General features: G+C 43.1%; 1 protein-coding gene across 3 annotated transcripts in view; it reads right to left on the bottom strand.

Annotated features, from left to right (window-relative positions):
- Positions 1-26,959, bottom strand: part of SPATS2L (spermatogenesis associated serine rich 2 like) — a 188,618-nt gene extending 161,659 nt beyond the window's left edge. For 2 of the 3 annotated variants that reach the window (XM_055573045.1, XM_055573048.1), the window contains exons 1-2: positions 26,550-26,863; positions 2,807-2,855 (exon numbers count right to left, since the gene is read on the bottom strand). The gene's annotated coding sequence lies outside the window, so the exon portion shown is untranslated. The other variant, XM_055573046.1, reaches the window with a different exon arrangement.
- Between the last annotated feature and the right edge of the window lie 676 nt (positions 26,960-27,635).

Below are 27,635 nucleotides of genomic sequence, written 5' to 3'. Positions count from 1 at the left end.
TTTACTGAAGTCAATTCCCCCAAGCCTCCTCTCCCCACCACATATATTTTTTACATATCATAACTGTATTTTTCATTTTAATGAGGACCAGTATTGTGCCTACTGAGAGAACAAAATGTTCATTCAAATTTTAAAGCAATTTTACACCAAAAGGTTTCATATTGATCAAGCATGGAAAGCCAAAAATGTTAATCCTAAGCTAAACTGAGGTGTACAAATACAAACAACAGAGATTAATTTCAACCTCAGAGTCCCCAATGTATCATTACCATCATGAGTGATCCCCAAATGGATGACATAAATGGGACAAACTTGGATGACAATATTGTGGCATCAGCAAATCTGCCCATCAGTCTCCTACTGTCTTATGAACAATAAACATAATAAGTAGCATCTATCATAGTGCCAGGGACTGTCTGCATGTTAGTTCATACATGCAATGCCTTTTCAAGCCTTAAAACAACCCTATGAGGTAGGTACTGTTATTCCTCCCATTTACAAAATGAAACCGAAATACAGGGAAAGCAACTTGGCCCAGATCCCATGGCTGTAAATAGTTGAGCTGGGAATCAAAACCAGTTCCTGGTGCCTCACTTCATATTCTACTGCCTGGCAACATGTTAGTTTTGTTATTGTCATTGTTATAATTTTGATAACAACAAGAACAATTCTTTAAGACCATAGCAAATGTGTGAACCATAGGGGGGAAAAAATCTATGTATGCTTGTTTTTATTGGAAAATTCTGTGAAAATGATTATAACCAAGCAACTCTAATTCTGGGAGAACTAATTAAGAAATGAATTAAGGGATTCAATGGATACCCAAATTAGTCATTAGAGCTTGAAGATCTGGAGTTCTGGTCTAAATCCAGCTTTGGCACTTGCATCCAAAATAAACATGACCAGATAAGTACCACAGATCACAATTAAAATGGATTTATATGGCTTATGCATCCACATGGGAGAGGTCGCTTCCTAATTGAATTCGGACACCTCTTCAGTTACTGTGGGTTTCATTTGCCATCTCTCTGTTCTTTTGTAACTGCCGGCAATAGGATTAGGCTGAGGGAGAAATCATTTCCATCAGTGATGTCTGCAGAATGAACATAAAAAGATAGAAGTAAAGCCTCTGAACTATAATTAGAAAATTCCTTAAGTGTGCTCATGTGACATGTTTCAGACTGTGACCAATTGGCAAGATGAGTTACAGAACGGATGCCCAATGTCACTGTTCTGGGATAAGCAGCCAGTAACACTAGTGTTCCAACATGAGACTAGAGTGATCTTTTGCAGGCCAAAACATTTCTGCTTTCTACCTCTAATATAATTAGTGACAGACAGCTGGAGGCATCTCATTCTTCTGACAAAAATATGATCAGAATTGTTTTCAATTGGTACATCTTTCCATCAAGCTGCTTGTTGCCTTCAAGCAGAATAATCAGTTTCTGATTATTTGGTACATTCCAAGAAAACAGGAATTGATTGTGCCCTTGCTTGTCTGATGGGGAGAAGGCTGCCAGAAATTTACATAGTAACTCTTCAGTTGCCTAAGGGAAAGAAAAACTAAAGTGTGTGTGTGTGTGTGTGACACAGAGAGGGAGAGAGAGAAAAATCAGTCAGTAGTTTCCATAATAATTCCCTTTGAACAACAATAAAGAAAATGTTTTTATGGTGATTCAGATTTCAGATATGAGGAAGTAAAATATTCTATTCCATTAATGGAAGACAACCAACTCCCACCAATGTTAATGACTCTTTTCCAAAAAGTTACAATCATCTTACTCCTGAAGTTTCAGGGTTTTAGAAAAAGAATCAAGCTTAAGTATTCATGGAGACATTCACGTGCAATAAGACCTCTTTATTTTGGAATACTTCAATTTGGAATTTATAATCATTTGACAGGTTCTATCAGAGATGATCTTTTCACAATGAATATATGGCTTGCTAAGCAAATTACTTTAAACAAGCAAGACTGCTGGTGGAGAAAATGAAAATATTTCAGGGAAAGTATGTGGAATAAAAAAAAAAACATGCTTTCCCCTCCAGAAAATACTTGTTATGAGCCCATTCAAATATCAATAACTAATAATAATAATTGCCATTGAATTGAATGTCAATCTTATGCAGTCCACTTTACACAAATCCCAACAACTCTTGCAGAGATGGGTATAATTAGCTTCATATTAGAGAGGATGAAACTGAGGCTCAGAGAGGCTGGGGACATGCAGAGACACTACAGTTACTAGGCAGCAGAAGAGAATGCAAAGCCAGGTTGTCTGGCTCAAAAGGCTGTGTCCTTCCACTCCAAGTCAACACTGAGTGAGCACTGAAGACTGCAAACCAGACTTCTAGATTCAGGGAACCAAGCTTTTCAACAACACCAAACATGGTTTATCAGTGCAAGGAGGGAAAACCAAGTAGTTTGGCTCCAGAGCCTGCCTCTCTTAACTATAATTCCTTTCTACAACACAAGGATCTCTAAAAGACTTTTCCCCCTGGCACTCTGAAGTATTTTACATGCATGAAACTACACTACAGAACCGGTGAGGCAGGTGGAGAAGGTGCACGTGGGTGGGGCAGCAGTGCTTCCGGTCCTCTGTTGCTCTCCCCCACGGCCCTCTTCCCACCCCAGCACCAGCAACTTGGCCTTTCAGCTTGCGAACCCATACATAAGCATTCTGGTGCTAAAACCCTGGAAGATTGACAGGCTATGACAAAACCCCTGGGAATCAGCGACAGGTGCAGAGGCAGCCGGCCATGTGGGCAGGAGGAGGACACACAGAAGGGAGGGACTACCTCTGCTTACCTGGGAATCCACGGAGATAGTCCTGAAAGTGGCCAGGGTCTGGAGTGCTCTGGGGGAAAAAAAAGAAATTTGGGAAATCAGATCTCACGTTTCAAAGCCACACTGCTCATCTTCCTCACACTCACATCCAAGCTCAGGCTGTCTTCCCCGTGACTTAAAACTGTGTGGGTGGGGTACCTCTCTGTGCCTCAGTCTACTCAACTGTAAAATGGAGGATAATAATAGCAGCTTCCTCACAGAGATGTTGGCAAGACCGGATAGTATATAATTTGTGCAATGAATTTACTATTCACAGCAGTGATATTTTAATAATAACAAAAGCTAACATTTATTGCTTGGTATTGTTCCAGGGCTTCCATGAGTTAAGTCTACAATACTCTGAAAGAAAGTGAAAGTGTCAGTCGCTCATTGGTGTCTGACTCTTTGCCATTCTATGGACTATAGCCTGCCAGGGCCCTCTGTCCATGGGATTCGCCAAGCAAGAATACTGGAGTAGGTTGCCATGCCCTTCTCCAGGAGATCTTCCCAGCCCAGGGATCAAACCTGGGTCTCCTGCAATGCAGGCAGATCCTTTACCTTCTGAGCCACCAGGGAAGCCAATACTCTGAGATAACCACTTTTGCCGCTGGCATTGTGCAGATAAAGAAAATGAGGCACTGAAAGTTGAAAGCAGCTGTCTTATAAAAATATACAGGACTAGTGATAGAGCTGGGATTCTGTGACCATCTGACCACAGGGCCTGGACTCGAAACCACAGGGATATCCTGCCTAATTTATCACAAATAGATGTTAGTTATTATTGTTTCCATGATAGTCTCCTTTCCAAAAGATAGCCTGTAATATCCATACAAGCCCAGCTAGTAACCACTTAAGGCATTAGAGACAGCTGCTGGGCTGGTTAGTCAACCAGGCAAACACTCACTAAGTCCACAATCTCTCCAAGCCTTCCCTGAGAATCCCTCTGCATCCGTTGCTCTGTTAAGCTCCGCGTGGGGCTTCAAAAGCTCTGGTCACTGATCCCGCAAAGTCAGCTCAACCTCCCTGAAACAACCAGAGAAAGATGACAGGAGCGAGAGCCGGGAAGGACGGGACAAGACTTCAGGACGCCGGATGCTGGGCCTGGCTTGGTGCCAACTCTCTGGGTGACCTTCCCCAAGTCAGCTGACTGCTCCGGGTTTCATCTTTAAGTGAGAGGACTGACTGAGAGGCTCTTTTAAGCTCTGAGATTCTAATCCACAATTCTATTCTGACTCTCTTTCAATCGGACTAACTTATCCTTCCAACAGTCCATTTCTGAGAGAATATATTGTAACCCTTCATTTTGCTAACACGCTGACTGAACACAATGCCAGACGCTATGAATGTGCCCGGGATATCAACACAAGACAAAGCTTACACTTTGTGATGAGCTCTGAGAGCCTGGTGAAGTCTCAGGAAATCCTGGCAATCGGAAAACCAGGGAAGAGCGCAGCCCTTAGGACAACTGCGCATGCCGGGTGGGCCCCCATTTGTGGTGGGGCCCCGAACAACTCTGAGCCAATCTTAGGTCCCCGGGTCCTGGTGTCCCAGGTGCCCAGCAGTCTGGGAAGAGGGTGCTGTGCTAAGCCGATGGGGTAGATAAGAATGTGAAAAATAAGGCAGAACCCAGACAACAAGGGAGATGCTTGAGTTGAGGGTTAGGTTTGTTTTCTGAAAGCAACAGTGTTGTGTACAATAAACCAAAGAGATGAGAACTCAGCTGGCACTTGACTTTCTTCTTCAACTACTTGACTTTCTTCACTTTAATAAAGTATACCAACGGTCATTTCGATAGCAATCTTTTCTTTTACGTATGTGTGTGTCTGTGCTCATGCACGCCTGCTTCTTTGAGAAACATTTACCTTGACACAAGATGCTACCGACTTTATTTAAAGATCAGTTCATCACACTTAAGATATATTTGCTTTTACAGAAGCTCCTTGGAGGGAAATCATTCAGTGAGTATAACACTTCCATTAAAAAGAAATTGATTTTAAAATGTGCTTTTTCAAACTTCTGACAAAAACAATTCTTTGATTTTCTTTATGTACCACAAAAGGCAAAGATTGTTGTGTGGACTCTGTAATAAATAACATGAGTTGTCAAACAAAATAGTAAACATTTATAGATTTAATTTTTAATAAAGACTTTTAAATATAACCCAAAATGTCCATCAATCTTTGACATGGGAGGAAGTAGCATTTTGGTAAACTCCATCTCCTACCACAACAGAAGTGGCAGAAGATGTTTATGGTCCTTAGAGAGGGTAATGATGGTATTCTTTACAGGATGGTCAAATATTTGCAGCATATAATTTTAGAAGGCACAAAAGTTAGAACATAAAATATATTATTCTGACAAGCATTTAGGGAATGGATACATTGTCTTTGCTATGTCTCTACCAAAGTACCCAGTGCATGGGAATCTACAGAGAATTTAGTACCTAAATTGGCTCTGAAAAAGGTTCTAAAAATGCTTTAAGCAATGGCAACTGTTGTTAAAGAACATGAATACACTTCAAGGATGACAACTCTGAAGAACAATACTCTCTAAGATATATAAATTATAGCTTTCTTTAGCTTGGAGAAGGAAATGGCAACCCACTCCAGTATTTTTGCCTGGAGAATCCCATGGACGGAGGAGCCTGGTGGGCTACAGTCCACGGGGTCGCAAAGAGTCAGACACGACTGAGCGACTTCACTTTCACTAGCTTAGAAAGAAAAATAAAATTTAGTACTGATTATTCTTGGGGTGAAGAATTATGAGTGATTTTTTTCTTATCATTTTGTCTGCTTTCCAAGCTTCCTATAATGAACATGTGTAACTTTAACAATTAAAAAAAAAAAATCTTTTTTCATTCTCAAGACACCTGGTGAAAAAAATGAAAAGGCTTTGGAATCAGACTAACTTGGGTTAAAATCCCTGCTTATACCCGTTCTAGCTTGGTGCCCTCAGATAAGTTATTCAGCAGTTGAATGAACATGAAATGGAAATAATAATACATGCATTAAAGCATCATTTTACTATGAGAGATGAGATGTTGTAAGTGCTTAGCACAGAGTAGGAGCCCAAGAAATGACAGTCACTCTTCTATTCACAGTACAGGCAAGAGAAGCTCAATTTTCTGAAAACAGTAAATACATTTGATGATGTTTATATTGATGCTTCAGGCCATTTGTTTACAGAAACACTGAACTTTTAATAGGTAATTTTCAGAACGCGTCTAACAATTAAAAGTTCCAAGAAAGAGTAAGGTAAGAGGCTTTCACCTTACTCTCCCTTCCATCACGATGATTAGATTCCAACAATCTGAGACTCTTGGGTTCATTAGTATTTGCCACTTTGTGGGTATGTTCAGAAATCCTCTGACTGGGACAGAAGATGGGACAGTGTGTTCAGGTGAACCCTTTAGAGCAAAGAGAAAGAAAGCATACCTATCACAATCAAGATCTTATCCATACTGTCATTCCTTATGATGAAAATGAGGGAGAAGACAGAGATTTTCTGTGTGTTTTTTTTTAAGGGTATATTTGTGGATTATTTTCAGCCTATTTATGTGAAAGTAGTTCAATCAAGTAGGTTTATGATAAACTATATACACTTAACAAAAGAAGTCAAATGGGCCTTAGGAAGCATCACTATGAATAAAGCTAGTGGAGGTGACAGAATTCCAGTTGAGCTATTTCAGATCCCAAAAGACGCTGCTGCTACAGTGCCGCTTCCAATATGGCAGCAAATTTGGAAAACTCAGCAGTGGCCACAGGACCGGAAAATGTCAGTATTCATTCCAATCCCAAAGAAAGGCAATGCCAAAGAATGCTCAAACTACCGTGCAATTGCACTCATCTCACACGCTAACAAAGTAAAGTCATGCTCAAAATTCTCCAAGCCAGGCTTCAATAGTACATGAACCGTGAACTTCCAGATGTTCAAGCTGGATTTAGAAAAGGCAGAGGAACCAGACATCAAATTGCCAACATCTGTTGAATCATCAAAAAAGCAAGAGAGTTCCAGAAAAACATCTACTTCTGCTTTACTGACTACACCAAAGCATTTGACTGTGTGGATTACAACAAACTGTGGAAAATTCTTCAAGAGATGGGAATTCCAGACCACCTTAACTGCCCCCTGAGAAATCTGTATGCAGGTCAAGTAGCAACAGTTACAACCAGACATGGAACAATAGACTGGTTCCAAATAGGGAAAGGAGTACATCAAGGTTGTATATTATCACCCTGTTTATTTAACTTGTATGCAGAGTACATCATGAGAAATGCTGGGCTGGAAGAAGCAAAAGCTGGAATCAAGATTGCTGGGAGAAATATCAATAACCTCAGATTTACAGATGACACCACCCTTACAGCAGAAAGCAAAGAACTAAAGAGCCTCTTGATGAAAGTGAAAGAGGAGAGTGAAAAAGCTGGCTTAAAATTCAACATTCAAAAAACTAAGATCATAGTGTCTGATCCCATCACTTCATGGCAAATAGATCGACAAAAAATGGAAACAGTGACAGGCTTTATTTTCTTGGGCTCCAAAATCACTGCAAATGGTGACTGCAGCCATGAAATTAAAAGACGCTTGCTCCTTGGAAGAAAAGCTATGACCAACTTAGACAGCATATTAAAAAGCAGAGACATTACTTTGCTGACAAAGTTCTGTCTAGTCAAAATTATTGTTTTTCCAGTAGTCATGTATGGATATAACAGTTGTACTATAAAGAAAGCTGAGCACCAAAGAATTGATGCTTTTGGACTGTGGTGTTGGAGAAGACTCTTGAGAGTCCCTTGGACTGCAAGGAGATCAAACCAGTCAATCCTAAAAGAAATCAGTCCTGAATATTCTTTGGAAGGACTGATGCTAAAGCCGTCCAATACGTTGGCCACCTGATGTGAAGAACTGACCCATTGGAAAAGATCCTGATGCTGGGAAAGATTGAAGACAGGAGGAGTAGAGGACAACAGAGGATAAGATGGTTGAATGGCATCAATGACTCAAAGGACACGAGTTTGAGCAGTTCCGGTGGGTGGTGATGGACAGGGAAGCCTGGCATGCTGCAGTCCACGGGGTCGAAAAGAGTTGGACATGACTGAGAGACTGAACTAAAATGAACAAAATAAGGCTGGTAGGGATATGCTGCCCTTGGATATATGTTGCTGTACCTTCACTACAGCAAGAAATATTGATTTAACTGGCTTTACTATCAAATCAAGTATTTGTTGACAGGTGGAAATGAACAATATAGAGGAAAAGCTTGATATAGAGGTCAAGTCCCATTTCAACTCACTCCAAGGGACTGTTCAAAGTCTTCTTTTGCATTGAAATTGTGTTCTAATGATGTTTGCTTCAGTCACAGATAACAGGAATTTTCATTATAATGGGATTTGTTACATAAATGAATGTTGGTATAGATTTTTATGTAGCACAATTTATTACAGAAAATACAGCTCAAAAAAAAAAAATCATTACGCACTTAACTTCTCCCTTTCTCTCAACCCTGGAGACATATTTTGTTTTCTACCTGAGGTGTGAACTGTTCTCTCCTTTTCAATGTTTAATTCCTTTCTGTTCCTCTCAGAGTACCCAGTACAGAGCAGACACTCAAGAAATAGCTGATGAAGAAATGAGATGAATGAAATGCAGTAGCAAAGCAAATAAGGGAAATTTAGAATAGTTTCCTGTATAAAAGGAGAAACGGCTTCCCAGGTGGCGCTAGTGGTAAAGAACCGGCCTGCCAATGCAGGAGACAGAAGAGATGCAGGTTAGATCCCTGAGTCAGGAAGATTCCCTGGAGGAGGGCATGGAGAATCCCATGGACAGAGGAGACTGGTGGGCTACAGTCCATAGGTTTGCAAAGAGTTGGACATGATTGAAGCAACTTAGCAGGCACACGCATAGAAGGAGAAACAAAATTTCAAAACCAGTTCAAGATGAGTACAGCAAGCAGGGTTAGCCATTCCCAGGTAGCAGGTCCTTCATGGATTTTTTTTTATAAAACATCTAGCACTTGGCTCACACCACTCCCCTGTCCCCCATCCCTGAGGAATGCCACAGAGACACTTCAGTCATTATAGACCTGAAACACATTCATAAGACATGAGCTCAAACTGGTGGCCAATAAACCAATCCTGTCCTTCTAAAGGACTGAGAGAAAGGGTCACCACGACCAGCCGGGAGGCAAGAAAGGGCAGGGAGGTTAGCCTGAAACATCCCAGGGAAAGGGAGTAAGTGCAGCCCCACAGGTGAGATGGACTCTCTGGCAGCCAGACACAGAAGCAGTTTCTGAGCCCTTGCCAACATTACCAGGGCTGCAGGGGAACCACGGGAGACTTCAGAAAAGTGTGTGTGATGTCCAGTGTCAAAATTCCTAACTTCTTCTCTTTCCTTCTCCCCTTTGGCAAAATGATTGCTTTAATAATCAAAGAGCTGCTTATAATTATTTATAATGCAACCCTGTTGGAATGTTTTCCTATCTGATATCTTTTCTATAAATCTTTTTTATTGAAAGCTAAAATAATGCATCAAACATACAAGTTTTGCTTCTATCTTGAAACAACACAGCAGACTTAAATGCCTGTTTTTATAAAGGTCTATATTGTGTTCAAAGGAACCACCTACTGATGCCAAGGCCTCCTTCCTTCATCAGAGGGATGTGCCATGGGATTGAGCATTCAAGCTCTGAGAGATGCCATGCTCGTTGGGCACCAGGTGCTTCCTGGGCAAGCATGGAGCCTATCCCTATATTATTGCAAAATGTATAAGCAAAGAGTTAGGAGACTCAAGTGAGGTTAGCACCAGGAATGGTATATTTTTACAAATATTCCCATTATTTATTTGAAAATATTTAAAATGGTAAACTGGCTTCTCCTTGGGAGGCAGGACCTGTAACTATTAATTTGTAACTTGGGAGCTAATCATCAGAGCACTTTTGAGTTAACCCATTGGTTGGTTCAATGCATTTAATCCTCCCTATGACCTTTGACTGTGCAGGAATCATTATCTCTGTGCGAGAGCAGAGGGAGCCAAGGCTCAGAGGCAGTAAAGCACTTAGCCCAGCGTTACATAGCTACCGAGGGCTGGATGAAGCCACATCTCAGATCCAATCCGCAGATCCAGAGTCCATCCTCTGTCCACAGTTGTAACTGCTCACTAGTTGTGCAGAGAGCCCACACTCAACTCGCAGGCCCTTCCCACCTGCTACCCGACCAGGGGCAACATACTCTCCACAGCCTGAGCTGGTGGTCATGCTGTGTCAAGATGCAAAACCTTCTTAGTTCTTGGGCTATGAGGGACACTCTTTCTCCCCTGCAGGAACTAAAATGATCTGAAGGGAAACTGAAACAATTATAAGGCAAGTGTGTGTAAGCTCAAGGACTATGAAAATTCAAGAACTCAGAAACCAAAGGTAGCTTTCTTGACTAGACAAGAGCTGGTTATAAACTCAGCAACAAAGTACCTCTTCGATATGAAATATTACTACCGGGGCATTTTTTTCTCTTTCATTTTTCACTAAGAACTGATACCTACAAAATGACAAGCCAGGATTACCCTATTAAAAGACAACTTCAATTGCTCCTTTGTTCTAAGAAACTGTGTGTTAGGTACTGACTGGCAATACTTTCTACCTTGATCTTCGTATTAATTATGCATTTTTCCTACAAAAATTGACTGCCACACTACACACTGTAAGTCAGATTTGAGAGCTGCCAAGATAAATGTTCCGAATGGCTGACTTTTTAAAGACAACCTGTCAGTTCACCAAATAATTCTTTGGAGGTTTGTCCCAGCACTTTTATGTCTCCCTTATACCTATACTTATACCTATAGCAATTGTTTTGGCTCTTTCCTGATATATCATCTTACAATTAAGGCTAAAGATTTTTCCTTTCAACCCTTAATATACAAGTAATGAAACTTATAATCCCTTTTGACAGCATCCATTTACTTTGGCTGTTATTGTTTAATTCCTATACTGATGTGTGTGAAATACTCAGATTGCTAGGGAGGTAAGCAATTCCGGCCTAGCCCATCCAACTAAAACAAAGACGATTTCTGTATTTTTTGACTAAATAAATGTTTTCTTCCTCAAGGTTTGCTTCATCAAATAATCACACCAATGTTTTATTTCCTTTAGTTAACACTTTATTTTAATGAGGCTTGATTCCAAAACATATAAGAACATACGCACATGGGAGGTGCTATATTGAGCAAGCTCAGAGTTCCAGCCAAGTGTCCTATCTTTTATGTGGCACCAAGTAACATTTAGTGAAAAACACAATGGTAACTATTCATCCCGCCAGCCTTAAAAAGATAGGCATGAGCTGCCTGCCAGAATGGGAAGGCTTAAGCTTTGAAATCAGACAGCTGGCTTCATACACCATCTCCACCACCACTGTCTCTGTGACCTTGGGCAAGCTGCTTGTCTCCCATCAGAGGGTTTTCATCCAAAAACTGGGGTAACAGATGTACTTCAACAGGGTTATGGAAGAGTTAAATGAGAATTTTGAGATAAAAAAATCCCTAGCATATCACCTGGCACATTAGCAGATACTAAAGAACTGTTCGTTTTTTTCTGCTTCTCTGTAAAATGCCATTAGTAATTCATTTTGTTGTCTATGCACAGAAATGAATGTAAAGGATATTAACTGTGGCGCTCTTCGTGACAGCAAAGAACTGGAAATGGTCTAAGCATAGAGAAATGATTACATTAAGGTATATTCATGTATTGAAATATATGCAGTCATTCCAAATACTTCTCAAGTAATGTTTTTTGACAAGAGAAATTGCTACTAGAAAATAAAGTGAGGACAAGAGACAAGAAAACCTGTATAATAACAATAGCTCACACTTACTGAGCATTTACTACGAGGCATGTACCATGCTAAGTATTTTATATGTATTATTTTATTAATTCTTATACAATAAACCTAGTAGAGGAATACTATTATTATCCTCATTTTATAGAAGTAGAAATGGAAGTTTTGATAGTTTAAGCAATTTACAGTCACTACATAAGTAGTATAGCCAGGTCTAAAATTTCAAATTGTCTGATTCCAAGCCATTTTTAAGTCATACTGACTGTTCAGTACAAACTTCTCAGGTCCACCACGAAGCTAATTTAAACACACACACACACACACACACACACAATGTATGCACATACTCACAACCACACATGAATGCATATCTGAAAGGAAAATATACCAGGTGCTAACAAAGATGATCTCTTGGTGGTGAAATTTTAGCTGACTTAATTCTTTTACCCACTTCAGTATTTTTTCCAAATTCAATGATATGCAATTATTTTTATAGTCAGAAAAAAAGTTTTTTTGCAAAAAAACAAAAAACTTGTTGAAAGTATTTTGTAAAATATAAAGCACTACCAAAGAGCAGTATTTCTAGGAAGCAAGAGTTTATTTCTTTTTATTGCAGGTTTGAATTCCTCGGTGCTACTGTTCTTTCACATTATTTCTTTCCATTGAGTCCAAGGTAAAAAGCATGTAGAAGACTATTTTGTACACAAAGAAAACAAAATACAGTACACAAATATTGTTTGTATATTTGACATTTGATATTAATGTAAAAGTCAAAGAGTTTGTGTAGTGGGTGGCAGGGGGTGGGGAACTTTTTCAAATAATACAGAATTTTCCACTTAGAGAAAACACATCCGTTAGCAACATGATGCTATCAGTGCATTCTCTGTCATGGTCACAGTTAGTGAAGCTGTCATGGAGCCATTTACATAGATGCCAGCATGCTGTGTGGACATGCCTCAGTGTGATTCATGTCTGTCCCAGGAGGAGTGAGTATAATGATGTGCTGGAGTGACACCCAAGGTCTGATTTCCCATCCCACCACCAATTAGTTTTCAAAGCAATGATTCCATAAAGAGAACTGAGTGATACACAAGAAAGCAATTCCTTTTAACCAAACAAGCTCATATGAGTTGAAATTAGAGGTGAAGTATGAGTTTACTTTACAAAATTATTTTCTAAAAATAAAAAATAGGGTCATTTACATATGCTCTTGAGTAAACTTTTCAAAAGAAGAATGTATGCAATCTACAAGTTACTCCAAATTAATCTCATTACATTTCATAATACAGGTTCTATGATTGGCAGTAAGTGGATCAATAATGATGGCCATCACTAAGGCATCGGATTAAGTCTTTCCTGGTTGTATCCTCCTAGAGAGAGCTTGGGGGCAAGAAAGTAAACCCAAGTGCAAGATGATCAAACTTGTTCAAACAAAGAAACAAACAAACAAAACACAGCTAACAATTCATGTATGGATGTCAAGAAGTCTCGTGGAGAAAGTCACAGAACTCTGTCTTTGGACTGTCTTGGTCCACATTTTATCAATGACAAAGAAAACACCTTTCTCAAAAGTATAATCGACAAACAAGTGAAAGATGTACCACTGAGAGATTAAATTTTTAGAAGTTAGAATCCAAAAATGTCTTGATAGGGAGAAAAAATGATTTGCAAAAAAAGGAACAATTTTCATCAACCTTCATGAAGATACTTCTAGTGCATTTCCATAAGGAACAGCTAAATATGCCTTGCCTTAACAAATGAGAAATAACTACACACAATCCAGAAGATTCAGAAGGTGAAATCCTACCAAGGTTTGGAAATGATAAATTAATGTTGTCATGACCACCTCAGTTGATACCACCCACTGCACCTGCAACAGTTCTTATTCCGAGACTAGTAGAACAATAAGTGAGTTTATATGTTAATGCCACAAACCAACACTAAATAATATTTTTAATGCTATTATTTTTAACAGCATTAAAGGTAGCGGGTTTATACTCTTTGTGAGTGTTCATGGGTTGAATATGACACTCCATTGATACTATAGTATCGCCAGGGGCGATCAATTGCATCCAAGGGCCCCGTAAGCCATTGACAGCCCCTGCATGCACTGAATCCAGCCCATCATTTAGATTTCACAGGATACATACAGGAAAAAGGCCAAAGACCTTCCAGATGAGGACACTAGCAGTCACAGTAGCCAGCATAACATCTTCCACTTTCCCCTTTAAAAATTATAGAACTGCCCCCATTCCTATAATAAACACAAGTCAATCAGAAGCGGCAGTATGTCAGATCCAGCCCTGTTTACGGGTTTCCTCAGTTATGTATTAGCAATCACTACAATACAGGAAAGTTAGCCCACACTGAGAACAACACGCCTCCAATCAAAACCATTCTCTCCTGAGTATACTGAAGCTTTTTCTTTTTGTCAGCAACAAAGGTGACAATAAAAGAACTTCCCAAACACCCACAGTTAAGGAAAGAATGGCTCCAACAAAGTAAGTGTGAAGCCTGTCCCTGGTATCTAATTTGTATATGAATCTTCCTTTTCTGGGTTATTTTAGTGGCTTCCTTTATCTATAATTTATCAGCAAAGAATAGAAATAAAAGTTTATTTTGATGGCAGTGCACCTGACTATTCAGAGATTCAAAAACTTGCTTTGTTTATTCTTATATTATCCTGGCAGAGGATGTAAACATGTCTCTCTTTTTTTTTTTTTTTCCCATGGCTGCATGCTGCATTCATAATCCCAGATGAATATTTTCACAAATGCAAACCATTAGGCAGGACTGGCCTTAAGCAAAAATGTGAAGGCAACTTCCTTCTGATCCTTTTTCACCCAGGGATGGCTGAATTCTGGGTCTCTAGACCCAGATTTCTTATCTTCTTCCTTATTAGTCTCAGGAAAGGGTCTGTAAAATCTGGTAAGTTACCACTTCCTTAGCATTGCATTTTAGGCCCTGCTGCTGGGCACTTTATACCTTGTTTTATTTAGTCATAAAAAAATCGTAACAAAGCAAGTAGGTACTATTAATTTCACTTCATAAATGAGAAAACTGAGGTTCAGAAAGATTAATCTTCAGGAAGATTAAGTAATTGGCTCAAGTTCATTACAGCCAGTCAATTACATGAGTCAAAACTAGGCTTTCCAAGCATCAAATCTGCCCTCTTTCTCTTCCAAACCATAGTGGTCTTGGGAAAGAAAACAGAGCTTTTATAATGTAGGCTTTTGCATATTAGAGAGCAAGAAAGAGTAAGTATTGATATTTGAAAAGCTCTTTTAAGTGGAATGAATTCTGAAATCACACCATTATAAAGGCAGCAGCTACCTTTCTAGTCTACATGTAAGACCAACTTTTCCACAGGGAACAAAGAAGCAGATATACCATAATTTAGGAAAATCAGGCTACACTTGCCTTCCCCTTCTCTTCCCAAATTGCATTTATGGTACAAATGGGACCCCAGAGACCAGCAGGGCAGCCAAACTGAGTTTCTGGCCCTTTGCTGGCAGGAGTCAGTTTTGAAGAAGCTTGAAATGGAGCAGCAGGCACTTACTGTAGCGCTTGTAGCTCCGAGGCATGACTATCGGCTTAAGAAAGCGTGGAGGTAAGTGATGGGACCCTTACCAAAGGCAATTTGGGATTCCTACACAAGAACTCAAAGTGAGGACTTGGGAATGTGAAAGAGAACCTGGGGTGCTAAGTGGAAATTTGGTACCCAAGAATGACGGTTCTGGCGTCCCGGGTAAGGGGAGGCAGACTGCACAGTCAGTCCAATGGAGAGTCACTCAGCTTCAGATGGAAAGGAGCTGGAGCCCCTGTTAAGGGCCTGAACTAGTCCCAGATGTTGCCAATGGGAGAGCAGTCACCACACCTGGGTGGTCACCACTTTCTCAGGCCAGTCTCTGTACAGTATGACTTTCAAACTTTTAACACAACCACCTCTCCCCCTACCAGAATCTTATGCCTGATACATAAACGCAAGTCAGAACAACTGCCCAGGGCAGTCTTATTAGAACCAAGGGGTTCAATAGAACACAGCATGCAAACCACCAGAATACAAGCGCTGAGGCCCACTGCCTATCAGCCTCACTGGCATGCGATTCCATGGGACTTTTCCCTTAATAGTCATGGCTTCTTCCCTTTACCTTCATGTCTCTCCTGGCTCCAACCTGATAAGTTCTGCTTTCCTATCACTATTTGGCTTTTCCACTTGAAGACAGAAAGCTCTGCATATCTCTCAGGACTTATTATCTTCCGGGTCCTTGTGACAGCTCTATACCTTACTCCAAGCCTTTTAGGCCAAATGATCCACAGACTGCTGCCCCCGGTATCCTAAGGCACAACTGAGAACTTACCAGCTGTTAGGCAGGTCATTTTGTTTGACGCACAGTGGCTTCATCAGGGACATATTATTGAGACTCAAGACAGTGGGGGAGCTGGGACTTCTCCCACTGGGGAAGGAGCCATGGCAGGATGGGGGATCTCAGAGATCGTGGCTCTTGGTGTTCTGTCTGCACCTTACAAGCAGGAGGCTTCCTGGGAATGGGGCGCCTCTTGCCCTGCCCTTGCTCCTCCGGCCTACCTCAAAGCCTCCCTCCAACGCAGTCTCCTGCTTCCCTCTCCCGAGGGTGATTGGGGGGTCGGGGGAGACAGATGTGCCTGACTTGGGATTTCAGCCCTGAATACGTGGTACGAAGGGCTCCCTGCTGCAATTTTCACAATCTGTCTCTGTGAAACTGAATCTTATCTAAAGCACTTAATATCTCAGTTCAGTTCAGTTGCTCAGTCGTGTCCGACTCTTTGCAACCCCATGGACTGCAGTACGCCAGACTTCCCTGTCCATCTATACCAACTTAGTATCTCTGGATTTATGAAATGGAGCAACTGCTGCTTCTCTACACCTGTAGGGTTGACTTAATCATTCAGAAAGCTTTTGGGAGTGGTTCAAACAGGATGTATCTCCTGGGAGCAAGGAGATGTCCTCCATTGATGCTGTCCAATAGCACTACTATGCGAGCCACGCAGTGAAAGTGTGAAAGTGTTAGTTTCTCAGTCATGTCTGACTCTTTGCCACCCCATGGACTGTAGCCCACCAGGCTCCTCTGTCCATGGGATTCTCCAGGTAAGAATGCTGGAGTGGGTTGCCATTTCCTTCTCCAGGGCATCTTCCTGACCCAGGGATGCCTGCATTGCAGGCAGACTCTTTACCATCTGAGCCACCAGGGAAGCCCAAACACAGGTAGTTTATAATTTCCTAGTAGCCATGTTAAAAAATAAAAAGAAACGTGAATTAACTTTAATAGTGTTCAACCTACTATATTCGAAATGTTACTGTTTTAACATGGGATCAATATTAAAATTTGTTAATGAGTTATTTTACACTCTTTTTTGCATGCTGAGTTTGAATCCGTGATGTATTTCACACTCATATCTCTGTTTGGACCAAGTGTGTTTCAGGTGCTCAGCAGCCACAGGCAGCTAGTGGTCATGGTACAGGACACCACAGCCCTGTAATCTCTTCTCTGTTCCCATACCTCCTCTCATTTCTCTCCTGTAACAACTCATTTCCTTTAGGAGGGATGCTATGGGCAAGGGTAGTCAGTGGGGACCAGGATCATTAGAGAAGACTTTGATACACACCCGAAGGGAGAGCCAGATCACAAAGGAGCTTTTGTGCCAGGCTAGGGAGCTTCGATTTTTATCCTGGAGGAGCAGTGACTCTGCAGAAGGATTTTCAGCAGCAGAGAGTCCGTGATCAAATTTGCCTTTTAGAAAGGCGGCAGTGTGGGGAAGGGATTGGAAGCAGGCCAGGCAGAAGGCAGCGAGACCAGTTACAAGGCTACTGCAGTAACCCTCGAGAGAGTGATAAGGGCCTGAACCAAGGCAGTTGTAGAGGTAATGGCCTGGAGAGGTGAGGGCAGAATCAAGGGTGTGAGAAGATAGTTTTTACATGGCTGAGTCATCAATGAAGAATAGGGGAATAAGACATAAGAATAGAAGAATAAGAAACAGCTCCTAGATTTTAAAATTGATCAAATGGCTTCATTAATTGAGGTAGAGAACACAGAAGGAGTAGGCTGGCTGTAGAAGTAGAGTTTTGAACTCACTGAGTTTAAGATGCCTGGCACAGGTATCAGGAGAGTTCACAGTCGGAGTTGCAGACTGAGGAATCGACAGCTATAGGTGGTAACAGAATAAAGAAGTAGGTGAGCAGAGAGGGTTGAAGGATGAACCTTCAAGGGTGCTGAGGTCTGGGAGGAAAAGAGGCGCCTGCAGAGAACTCTAATACTGAGCAGTTGGGCAATAGGAAAGAAATCAGGAGAGGCATGACTCAGAAAACAGGTGGGCAAGGTCTCAAGGTGGAGAGATCAGTAACACCAGAGGCAGTGCACAGGTCAAGAATTATAAGAAAATCCTGGGCCATGGGTCTGGCAGTTTGAAGCACAGAGGCGGCTGTTAGAAGAGGACAGAGCTGTAGAGGGTGGAGAAGGGGAGTTGGGGCACGGTAAGTGATGTGTGAGGACCTGTTCTTCAAGGAGATGCCTTCTCAGACCAGGGAGGGAGATGGAACATGACCAGACTGACAAGGAAGGGACCAAGAGGATTTTGCTTGACTTCTCTTGTTATTAAAGAATGAGAAAGATTCATGAATGCTTATGAGACAAAAATGAAGGCTGGTTGAGACCCTGAGGGAAAGAGAGATGATGGAAAGAGACACTTAAGGAAGAAAGAGGGGATGATGTCCAGACCGATGGGCCTCAGAGTACAGAAAGTAAAAGGAAGAGAAGGAGTGAGGAAGAAGACACATTTACAAGGAAGACACGAAAGCACCATTGTGAAACTACTTTTCTTTATTCAGAAATCTGTGTGAAATACAATTATAGTGTGTGCGTGTATTAGTTGCTCAGTTGTATCTGACTCTTTGCAACCCCACGGACTATAGCTCGCCAAGCTCCTCTGTCCATGGAATTCTCCAGGCAAGAATACTGGAGTGGGTTTCCATTCCCTTCTTCAGGGGATCTTCCCAACCTAGGGATCGAACTCGCATCCCTTACATCTCCCGAATTGGCAGGTGGGTTCTTTACCACTAGTGCCACCTGGGAATCCCTATTAGGTATGATGTGTAAAATCAGATAAATGCTGAACATAAAAAGAAGGCACTACAGTTTTCTGGAACTCCAGATGTGTCGTCTTGGTGAACTACCAAGCTTTCACATCCCTTCAGACCTTGCCTCAACAGGACCTCATGGGAATCCCATCTCTGAGAAGAATCACAGTGTTGTGTATAGCTGGTGGCCTCTCTGAATGGTTGGTGTCTATGCTGAACTGATAGGTAAATATGTCTGACATCATCACCATGCATTACCTTAAAGGGTGATATGAGAAAACAGCTGCTCATCAACTCTGTAGATTTGATCAATCTATGTAACTTGGCAGAGCTACGGTGCCCCTTCCTTAAAAGGATACATAATCCCTACCTTGCAAGATGGCTGTTAGATTTAAATGAGATCAGTGAGTGGTAGCCATCATGATGGTGATGGTTGCATTCTCTTTGCTCTGAATTTCTAGGAATTGGGTGCTGCTGTTGATGAATTAGTGCTTGGCAACAATTAGCAGGATTCTTGATCCCCCAAGGAGAATTAAGACTCGATCCTAGCGTGAGGAAGCATCCTTAAAAATCCTAGTGGCCATCTGAGGTTTGCCCCCTTTCCTCATCCAGTACATATTCAGTCTCTGCTTCCAAACTGCCAGGGTTGACACCTGCTCCGTAATGTACTCACCACTCAGCCTTTCTAGGCTTCAGGATGGCCCATGGGTACAATGAGGTGGGAGGTGGCAATAGCAGTGATTTGAGGAAAGATGGAGATAATGCATGTATGTAGACACTGCCTGGTATAGCCCATGCCTGAATACATTTAGTCAGAGTCTTATCACCTCGTGAAACAGCTCAATCCATTACAGGACCACCTTCCTTATACTGACCCCAAATCTGTCTCCCTGAAACTCATACCCATCTGTCCTAGTTTTATAATCCATGGGGTCAGAATCAGAACCTGGGAACTACAGAACAGCATGTTTACTCATGCTCTGCGAGGATCGCAGTGTCCCACAGATGCCTGGTTACTTAGGACCACGATCAGGGCTGACCTGTTTACATTACTAAGAAAGTTTCAGCCTTCAGTGGTGTTTCCATGTTGCAAGAATCCTTTTCAGGAATTCTAGGCAAGCTGGATGCTACCCAGAAACACACCAATTTTAATCCTTACAAGATTTATTTTGCGCTTTGTCATGGTCAGTTCAGCACTTGGCACCAAAAGTAACAATTGCAGGTATTCATATATCCTTTTAAGCTTCATTACTACTACCCAGGAGGGTCCTAGTAGCATTTCAGCTTTGGAGCAGTGGTAGTTAAATATGTAAGAGGACTGATGTTAGAGTCAAAAAACCCTGGGATGCCTGCCCTGCGCTCCTCCCAACGCTGTGGCCATTTCCCCACCTCTATATTCCCAATATAGTTACTGAAATCTCACCCGAAGCCTTTCAATAATCAGCTCAAACAACCGTCATTCTTGGAAGGCCCTCACCACTCCCCAAGCAGCAGGAAATTTTCCCTTCTGAGCTCTCTTAGACCTTTGTTTCTGGGATGCATATGTTCTTTCTCCTGCTGAACTATAAACACCTTCCCGGCAGAAACAGGGCCTTGTACAAAGTGAGTCTTATTAAAAGTTGAAAGAACTGAATTTTGTCCTGATACAACAGAATGGGTGTGGCAATTTTTCCTACCTCACTTTTCATCCTTAGATGGATTCCCGGATTTTTTTTTAATGTTCAAGAAGCTTTTAAATGAAACGATTGGGTAGCTCTGCAACTGTTGTTGCTGTTGTTTAGTCACTAAGTTGTGTCTGATTCTTTGTGACCCCATGAACTGTAGCCCGCCAGGCTCCTCTGTCCATGGGATTTCCTAGGCAAGAATACTGGGGTGGGTTGCCATTTTCTTCTCCAGGGAATCTTCCCGACCCAGGGATAAATCCACGTCTCCTACTTCACAAGCAGATTCTTTACCACTGAGCCACCCAGGAAACCCTTAGAGCTGATTAGCCTGAATATTTATAGAAATACATGCATGCAAGTTAAGTTGCTTCAGTTGTGTCCAATTCTTTGCAACCCTATGGACCGTAGCCCGGCAGGTTCCTCTGTTCATGGGATTCTCCAGGCAAGAATACTGGAGTGGGTTGCCGTGCCCTCCTCCAGGGGATCTTTCTGACCCAGGGACTGAAACCACGTCCCTTTTGGCAGGTTCTTTACCACTAGCGCCACCTGGGAAGCCCATTTATAGAAATGATAACTCTGTATAAAATACTGGCCTAAGGCCTCAGTGCTTTCATCTGTGCTCACTAATGGGACCCATCACTCCACCTTAAAATAATGACAGCCTCCTTAATTCTAACTCACAACTGCCAGCCTCCATCATTATCTCAACTCTGGAAAATGCCGAGGTCTCAGAATCCTCATAGCTGATGAATGAAGAGACTGATTAGAACCACTGAAAAAAAATGGGAAAAAACTCCTTGACAGACTCTTCTTCAAATGCTGGTCCCTTTCATCCAATGTCAACATTAATTTCTACATTAACAAATATTTATTGAGGTCATGACTAGGTGTCAAGCTGCAAATTAGGCTCTGAAGACACAATGATGAGCAGTACACAGGCAATATCAAAGCCCATCTTTTAAAAAAACAACAAAAAAAATCACCTTTCTAATTTATTGATTCTACAGGTCTACTTATCAAGGGTGTGCTGTGCCCAAGGCTGGTAGACGATTCAAAGACAGCATACAAGGTCCATCAGTGCCCTCTGAGGACTTGCAGTCTAGTTGGGAAAGCAAGAATTAAGAACACAAGGGTATAAGGGAGTATAAGAGAGAATATATAAGAGTGTTCTAAAGAATGATGCAGGCAAAAGGGTAGAAGAAGAATCCAAGGACAGTAACATGATTAGGGCAAGTGGACTTAACCTGGAGATTGTGCTTAGGTCAGAGGAAAAAGGAAAAGGCATTCTAAAACAGAGAGCATGAACAAATTAGAAGGGCTGCTGCTGCTGCTGCTGCTAAGTCGCCTCAGTCGTGTCCGACTCTGTGCTACCCCATAGATGGCAGCCCACCAGGCTCCCCCATCCCTGGGATTCTCCAGGCAAGAACACTGGAGTGGGTTGCCATTTCCTTCTCCAATGCATGAAACTGAAAGTGAAGTTGCTCAGTCGTGTCTGACTCTTTGAGACCCCATGGACAGTAGCCTACCAGGCTCCTCTGTCCATGTCCATGGGATTTTCCAGGCAAGAGTACTGGAGTGGGTTGCCATTGCCTTCTCCAATTAGAAGGGCAGTGAGATTCAATTAGTAGGAATAGAAGCTTCATGTTAGAAAAGTAGGAAATAAAGTTGGTAAGTAAAATTTGAGCAAGAGTCAGGTACATTAATGGAGAAGGCAATGGCAACCCACTCCAGTACTCTTGCCGGGAGAATCCCATGGACAGAGGAGCTTGGTAGGCTACAGTCTATGGGGTCGCTAAGAGTCAGACACGACTGGGGGACTTCACTTTCACTTTTCACTTTCATGCATTGGAGGAGGAAATGGCAACCCACTCCAGTATTCTTGCCTGGAGAATCCCAGGGACAGAGGAGTCTGTTGGGCTGCCATCTATGGGGTCGCACAGAGTCGTACAAGACTGACGCGACTTAGCAGCAGCAGCAGGTACATTAAAACCAGGTTGAGAGGTTGGACCAAATGTGGTGGGTAGAGGGCATAATAAATATTTGAACTAGTGAAAAGAGTACGAACTTTGGAATCAGACAAACCTAAATTCAATTCAGTCTTCTCGTGAGACAATCCTTGGATAAGAATTCTAAACAGCAGAGTTTTAGGAACATTGATAAGATGAAATGCTTTGCATTGGGAGAACTCAATTACTGAGATACAGGATGTAGCCGACTATAATCACCCTAGAATAGTGATGGCCGAGGGTCTCGGCTATTGGGGGAGGCAGTGAGGAATGTCGGGGCTGGTTCGGAGAAACTCTTACAAAGGAAAAGTTGACAAGATTTGGTGTCCACTTTGGCTTCCCTGGTGGCTCAGTTGGTAAAGAATCTGCCTGCAATGTGGGAGACCTGGGTTGGATCCCTGGGTTGGGAAGATCCTCTGGAGAAATGAACGGCTACCCATTCCAGTATTCTGGCCTGAGAATCCCATGGACTCTATAGTCCATGGGGTCGAAAAGAGTTGGACACGACTGAGCGACTTTCACTTTCTCTTTACTTAATGGAATGAATGAGAGAGAAGTCAGGATGGTTCCTAGGTCTGAGTCTGAGTGATGAAGCGAACGCTAACAGTAGAAAGAAAAGGAAAGTCTTTTCATGGTGAAAGGAAGAGGTTTAGCAGAAAAATATAAAAAATTGATCAGGCATGTAGCTTCTGCCCTAACTACAGAACATCAATCATGAAAACTATTAAACAAGTGCATAAATGAGAAGAAAGTTTGAGTCAGGACTACAATGCTGCTGCTGCTAAGTCACATCAGGACTACAATAATTGGTACATATAAGGATAGATGACAACATCACATTTAAGAATATTTTTATTAGAAAATAAAAACACTAGCTGTTAAACAAAAATAATGGGAATGATATACACAGTAGAAATGCATCTTCACAGGCTATTTTTCTTAGCTATGGTACTTAGGGGATCCTATCCATTATCACAACATTGAATGAATAAACTTCTGTAGAAATTCAACATATGGCCTATTTACATAACAAGCGTCACAACTTCAAATTAGCCATTTTGATGTGTCAAGGAAATAACACCTTCACAGCAGACTACTTCAAAAAAAAAAAAAAAAAGGAAGAAAAAAAAGAAAGGTTTGTTTTTGTTCTATAATTATGTGTACTGGTGTTTTTTAACTGTTTGTATCATGAAAATCACATTTTAATTGTGTGATTACACACTAAGACAGAACAGTGATGGAATGAATTGATTGGCTGAATTATGCACAATCATTCAGAGATCAATAAACAGACTCCATCACTTAAATCTGCCCATATTATGCAGCTGCCGTCGTGTCCTGTGTCATGCTTGTGAAAGCAACTGTTCTGGGTACAAACACTGAAACAGCCATCTGATTCAATTATCACCTTTAAATAACAGTGAAGGGTCTACAGAAGATGACTAGTGAAGAAGCACAAGGGAGCAGTGAGCAGGCAGTATCCATGTCACACAAAACCCACTCCACTCTGTCATCACATGGGGAGACACATGGTTGCCGTTTAGATCATACCATGAGCAATCTCAACTTCTTCCACTTATCCATCAAACAGTAACCCAAAGTTTTTGTCCTGCCTCATAAGATGCTGATTAAAGCTGTGTAAAGATAACACAGGTAACAGGATGAAGATCACCTAAGTGCCTTCAACACAAAAGCCATAAATGAGTATTCATTGATAACAGCACAATTCTATCATCAGAGACAGAGAAACCGATAAAACTTAGAACCAAAAATGAAACATTTCTAAAGCTTGACTTCTGATGGAAAGTATTTCCATCTGCATGGCAAAGTAGGTCTTTGAGATGCTTCCTATTGGCAGAGTATCAAAAACTGCAATGGTGTTGCCTAAGCATTTTCTTTTCCTGATCGTTACAGAGACTGGCTGAGCAGCCTCACAAGCCCACAGAAATCTATCCCCACAAAGGCCACTTGAAAATCAGGCAAGCACAGCAACAGTCAGTTGGAGACTTTCATTAGGGGGCTCCCTAAAACAAAATGAATACAAAAGGAGTCTTGATCATTTTGCCTTAGTAAGTACTTTAAAGTGATTCCTAGAAAATTATTTAATATTTTCACAGGCAAGGATTAAAGAAAGAAAATTGCCAATTAATATACTCCTTTCCCTGATGTTGAGTTTCGGTTTTTTTTTTTCTAACCATCCTCTTAGATATTCTCTGCATTCAAGTGATTGTATTTTTATGCAAATTATCCTTTGGAGCTAGTTGTGTAAGTGTGTAAATGTGTGTGTGTGTGTGCGCGTATGTGTTTAAAGCCACACACAGATAAAGAATTGGACATATTTTTTGTTCTGCTGCTCCATAAAATAGGTTTTAACAAAGCTTGAGTTTAATCCAAAACTCTAATTAGAGACTGCAGCAGCATTTGCCTTGTCCAAATAGAAAATCATTCCCAAAGTTGATTTTCCCCTAGTTGATCTCCCCTAGAGATCCAACAAATATTTTCATACACAGGTATTTTTTTTTAAAACTACAATTACTTGATAAAAAACCTGCCCCATCTATACAACACACTGCATTTTAGTTGATATAATTTTATAAAGGCCAATCAAATACTTTATACAAAAAAGCGACTGGAGACTTCATTTCAGAGTTATCTTTCAAAGTAAATGGATTTGTTACTTGGATAATATTTTTTCTTTTTTCAGAATGAAGCAATTCTGACTTCCTGTCTCTTCTCTCTGCCATATTACACATCTGCTTAATCTCTAGAAAACAAAATCAATCAGATACGGCAATGAATCGTTCCTTTAGGACAAACTAAACCAGTCATAAAGGTCACACGACCTTACTCTTTCAAATACTAGCATAAAGCTCTTCTTCTGCATAGGTTCTAAAATTTGAGTCATTTTTTTCTGATGTGCGAGAGGATTGGTAAAAGTTTTTAATGTAACATTTTTTTAAAAATTAAATAAGCAAGTAAAAAATATTGCACATAACATTTCATGAAAGAGGCTGTGTTTGAAGTTCAAGGTTTTTCCCTAGTTCTCAAGCTACAGATTTTGTAGCTCACTCAAAGGAAAATGCTGCACAGAAAGAATCTTTAAAATGTCAGGGCTCCAAAATCTTGGCATTTGCTAAAACCCGGACTACTGGGAATCAAAAGCTCAGGAAGTTCACAAACACACACACCAACCTCCTAAGAGGTGGAAACCTGAAGTTGACAAGATAGGAGGTTTCAGTCGCATCCCTGTCCAGGTAAAAGTCTCAACCCTTCATCTCCCACGTCTGCAATAAGTATTAATCACCAAACAGTGCGAGCGAGCGGGACCGATCTTCCGAGGCACGGAAAAGTAGAGAGTGGGCATAGAGCGGGAAGACCCTCTCGCATCTCCGGAACCACGGCTGTCTCGAGCTCTGGCCAACGTCGGCCGACTCCGGGTCCGCCCGCCCAGTCGCGGCGATGCGAACGCTTACTCCCGCGGCCAAGTCTCCAGGCATCGCCTCCCGTCACCCTGAGGACCACCACGGCGAGTTTACCCGCTCCGGGAGCCGCCGCATCCGGCTCCCACCGAGCACCGAGGGGCGCGGGTTTCCTTGGACCGGCTGCCCCCGGGCCGGACAGCGATCGAGGGCGTGATGCTGCCGGCAGAGGAGGCTCGGAGCAGGAGTGCGGCGGCAGGAGGGGATCGGTCTCCGTCCGCCCGGCGGATGGAAGGGGGCGCTCGCGTAGGGGAGGGCAGGCGAGAGACCGCGGCCGATTCAGATCCGGGGCGGGCGGGTCCACGTCGGAGCGCCGCCACCACACGCTCGCCCTGGGCGCGCGAATGTGCGCCGCACCCGGCGCCTCCTCCCGCCCGCCGGCTCGCTCGCCAGTGCCGGCCGGAGAAAGGCAGGACGGCGACCTCCGCGTCCGGTCCGCGCGGCCAGCCCGCGTCGGCGCCGAGCGGGGGCCACACCCAGCGCCCCGGGAGGCGGCGGGGGCTGGGCGACTCAGGCTGCGGATCTCGCGGCCCGGGCTCAGCCACCGTCCCGGCTGCGCAGGCCCCGCCGCGTCCCGGCCCGAGCCCGGCGGGCGGGCAGGGAGTGGGTCCCGGGAGGCGGTGGCGGCCGGAGATCCCGGGCTTACCTCTGTGCCGAGCGCCGGCCTCTCCGTCCCAGACCGGGGACGGGTATCGGGGGCGCGGCTGCCGGCGGGGGGAGGCGCGGCTGCGGTGGCGGCCCCTGCGGTGCGGAGGGCGGGCGGAGCAGGAGCCTCTGCCTGGGCCGCGCGCCGTCCGGAGCTAGCCCCGCGCTGCCGGCGCTCGCGGCGGAGGGCGCAGCCGGCTCGGCCCCGGGGCTAGATTCCTTCACTGACACAACTCCGGGTCGGCCCGCTCCACGCAGGGACACTCCCGCCCCTCGCAGGCTGCTCCCGCCCGCCGGCCAGCCGGCCAGCCCGCCCCTCGGTGTCACTCACCCAGGCGCACACACCCAGAGCCGGCGCCCCTCGCTCCCGCTCGCACACACAGCGCTGCTCACGCCTCTCTCGGGTTTTGTATCCGCTCACACGCACGTTCTGACACAGATCCCTTCCCTCCACACGCCCTCCCTAGCTCCTTTCCCACCCCACTTTCTAGAAGAATCCCCGTACAGCTTCCCGTACAGCTTCCGCACTTTGCTTGCTTGCCCCACACCACCCTCCTCGCCTTCCCCCGAACCTCTCCCTCACTTAAGCTGCCTCTGTGCGGTTCAGAGCTGTTGCCACCACCGGCACGTGTTGCAGGAGAGGCACCCTCCCCTGCCCAGGAGAAGGAACTTTGCTCCCCCAGCACTGTCTATAAACGCAAGAGATTTCTCTTTTTTAGAAAGCACTAAGGCTTTCTAGTACTGAGCCAAGCTCAACATGTAAACAAGGGTAGCCGATTTCCGAAATGACCAGAAGAACCAGCCACGGAAAAAGTAGGGGGGGTTGGGTTGGGTCTGACCTTAGAAACGCTGCTCACCCGAAGTGTCCCGGCCCCTCCCTTTCGCTGCCTTTCACGCTGAGTACTGGTTGCTCTAAACGTGTGTGATAACCAAGTTCCAGATAGATGCCGTGGGCACCAGCCCATGGATTTCTGCCTGAAAGTACAGTAGTCGGAGAGTAAAGGCAGTTTCTCCATCATTATTCATGATGGAAGCACTTTAGATAACACACCTCTTCCAGAGGCAGCAGAGTGAAATGCAGGCAGCT

The sequence above is a fragment of the Bubalus kerabau genome, chromosome 3, assembly GCF_029407905.1.
Source record: "Bubalus kerabau isolate K-KA32 ecotype Philippines breed swamp buffalo chromosome 3, PCC_UOA_SB_1v2, whole genome shotgun sequence".
NCBI classification, from domain to species: Eukaryota; Metazoa; Chordata; class Mammalia; order Artiodactyla; family Bovidae; genus Bubalus; species Bubalus kerabau.
This window is presented reverse-complemented; position numbering and strand designations above follow the sequence as displayed.